General features: G+C 39.7%; 1 long non-coding RNA gene across 1 annotated transcript; it reads left to right on the forward strand.

The window, feature by feature from the left end:
* The first annotated feature begins 974 nt into the window (after positions 1–974).
* LOC106773567 lies at positions 975–2851 on the forward strand. Its single transcript, XR_001376667.2, has 2 exons — positions 975–2455; positions 2582–2851. It is a non-coding gene; the product is annotated as an uncharacterized LOC106773567 (long non-coding RNA).
* Positions 2852–3277: the final 426 nt, after the last annotated feature.

The following is a 3277-nucleotide window of genomic DNA, read 5'->3' on the forward strand; positions in this document are numbered from 1 at the left end:
GTGTGCATTAACATTTTAAAACATATTTTTATTATTTTTGTAAAAAAAAAGGAGAAAAGGCTTTTAGCACAAGGCCTACGCGAATGATCACACGTGTGCTTTAACCTTTAAAAAAGTATTTTTATTATTTTTGTAAAAAAAAAAGGAAAAGGCTTTTAGCACAAGGCTACGCGAACGGTCGCACGTATGCTTTAACCCTTTAAAACATATTTTAATTATTTTTGTAAAAAAAAAAGGAGAAAAGGCTTTTAGCACAAGGCCTACGCTAATGATCGCACGTGTGCTTTAACCTTTAAAAAAGTATTTTTATTATTTTTGTAAAAAAAAAAAAGGAAAAAGCTTTTAGCACAAGGCTACGCGAACGGTCGCACGTATGCTTTAACCCTTTAAAACATATTTTAATTATTGTTGTGAAAAAAGGAAAAAGGCTTTTAGCACAAGACCTATGCGAATGGTCGTAAGTGTGCTTTAACCTTTAAAATATATTTTTTTATGTCATTTTTTAAAAAAGTTGGTAAGTATTTAAAACAAAAAAGGTAAAAAAAATAATAAAAAAATAAAAAATAAAAAATAAAATAAAAATAAAAAATAAAAAATAAAAATAAAAAATAGAATAAAATAAAAATAAAATAAAATAAAATAAAAAATAAAGAGTAAAATCAAATAAAAAAATAATAAATAAATAAATAAAAATGAAAATAAAATAACAAGGTAAATAAATAAATCGAAACAAGAATATAAGGGTGGGGAGGTGCCTAAATAAGGGAAAGGAGGTGTGAAAACTACTTTTAAAAATAATCTGGGCTTAAAGCCCAAACTGGACTAGGTGAGATTTAGCAGAAGCAGAGGGTGCAGGGAAGGAAGGGTTTTTTAGATAGGTTGGGCTTAAGCCCAAAGAGCGCAGGGTGCGAAATAGAGGGGAAATGGGGTGCAGAAAGGAAACAAAGTTTTGTCCTTCGCATTTTTTGGACGCCGCCCAACGCTGGCCCAGGGTTCCTAGTCAGAATGCACTTGGTTTTTTCATTCTGAAAGAAAAAAAATAATAATTGAGTCTGGCCCAATGACTCAAGCCCACGACTTCTACTCAGCAGAATCAATAGGGGTCTTACACTTTCACCCCCATTCTCCATTCAAATGCCATATGCGAGATCCAGGGTCTCTGCAAACCCTAAGGCATTCATCATCGCCACTCACTGCTATCTCCGCCAAACCGGCCGCCGCAAGTCGCCGCCCAAGCCATCGCCGGCTCCACCGCTCACCATCGGGCCCCTCGCCGGCCGCCTCTCTAGCTATTCCTTTCTTTCCTATTCGCGTGCGAGGGAGGGAACCCCTTCTTCGAGAACGACGCCGGCCACCGCAGGTCGCAGGTCAGGGCGCCACCAGAACCACCGTTCGCTGTCGAAACCGTCGCCCGCCGCCGCACCAACTCACGGCCACAGTGAGTCACCAGCAATGAGAACCCTTTTCTCCTCTTCGATTCGGCGCGAGAAGCTCTCTCCCTCCCTCGTCGAACACCGCCGGCGAAATCGACCACCGCCAGCCACCTGAAGAGTCACCCTCCTCTCAAATACGATCCCCTTCTTCACCCCTCTCTTCTTTTGTTCTTTATATTGCTTGGGTTGATTTCGCTTTGTAGTGCCTTTCTTTATTAAGGATTCAATTCCTCTGATTGGGAATGAACAGAGCCGTAACCAATTTGGGGGGTTTGGGTTTGTTTTTGCAGAGAGAAACAACGTGTATCAAAAATCAAGATTGATGGGGGTGTGTTTGGGATATCGATTTTCAGGTTTGGGTTACACATTGTGTATGCATTTCTTGCTCAAGGATTCAACTATTTCGTTGGCGGTTGGAGATGAACAGAGGTGTGGAGGCTTAGTTTCGTTATTTGGCTTGAATGTTCTGATTGATACAGGTGAAGAATGCTCTCGAGATGGAAGGCAGCTGCGACAGACATTGTTATTCAGATTGAGGGAGTCCTATGGTCTGCTAGAAATACTATTTCTGTTTTCTATTTCGTACGAGGATGGATATGAAAGGATACATCAGATTCTGCCTATGTTTTCTTCTTATTAGAGTTTTCTGGAATGTTTTCTGGGTGTAAGTAAAGAGGGTGTTTGGAGTCGGGATACACGCCTATGTTCCATTTTCAGTTAAATATGATGAATTTTGCAGGCATTGAAACTGCATTTTGGATGCAGTTTTCTGATTGACAGAGAATATCACATAGTAAATGAACACAACCACATACACGCATATTTCATTCATATCCAATTCCAAACATGTAACAGAGACATGTAAACATATAACAGGCATTCACATACGACCAAGAGCTTAGAGACGACAACTTACCTCCGCCGCTGCATGGTTCTCCTCTCCTCTGGCCGTGAGGTCTTTTCTTCCCAGGTGGTGATGATCGGTGATGGCGATGGTAGTAAATCTCCAATGTTTTGTGAGGGTAAGGTGTTTCTTCGTATGAATAATAATCCTCTCTGCTCTCTTGTTGTGATCTTGTGCTCTCGTTGTATTCGTTTGCTCTTGCTGTGATCGTGAATGAATAATGCTCTCTTTGCTCTTTTCTCAGGCAGCGTGGTCAAAACCAGATCCCCTCACTGTCCCAGCTCTGCTTTCTGTAGGATTTCATGTTTGTCTTTTTCCTTTTCTCTTGTATTCATTGTATCAGTTAAAAAAAACTTTAAAATCTTTCCCCTTCGATGAATGTATGCGACTCTGCACGGGGATTTTAGCAAGAGGAGCCTCGACTTGCCACACTGCCAATGCATATATATATTTTGAGCATTGCTTTTATATACATTTTGAGCAATATACATTTTGAGCACTGCCAATGCATATATACATTTTGAGCATTGCTTTTATATACATTTTGACCATTGCTTTAGCGCAGGATGGTAAGCGTAGTGGCATCATGCCTGGGAGGGGCAGTTAATTGACCTGGGTTATTTTGTTTTCTTCTCTTTTTTAAAAAACGGTGTCAGCGGTGCGTATACGGTTACTATGTTTACTACTTAAAAAGACACACCTTTCTTGAATTTAAATGGCTTAATAGCACTAACGGTTCCTATTTTGGTTAGCAAAATTCGAATTGGTCTCAATTTTTTTTTATGTTCAATGTGATCTTAAAGATTGTAAATTTCGTTCAATCTGGTCCTTTTTGGAGACGCCGTTTAAATAGTTAACGGCAGAAACTCCAGCTGTGCAGAAAAGTGTTAATGTGGTATTTAACTGGCCACGTGGATTCCCTTCAGGCATAGTGAGGTAA

Source organism: Vigna radiata, chromosome 9 (genome assembly GCF_000741045.1).
Source record: "Vigna radiata var. radiata cultivar VC1973A chromosome 9, Vradiata_ver6, whole genome shotgun sequence".
Taxonomy (NCBI): Eukaryota; Viridiplantae; Streptophyta; class Magnoliopsida; order Fabales; family Fabaceae; genus Vigna; species Vigna radiata.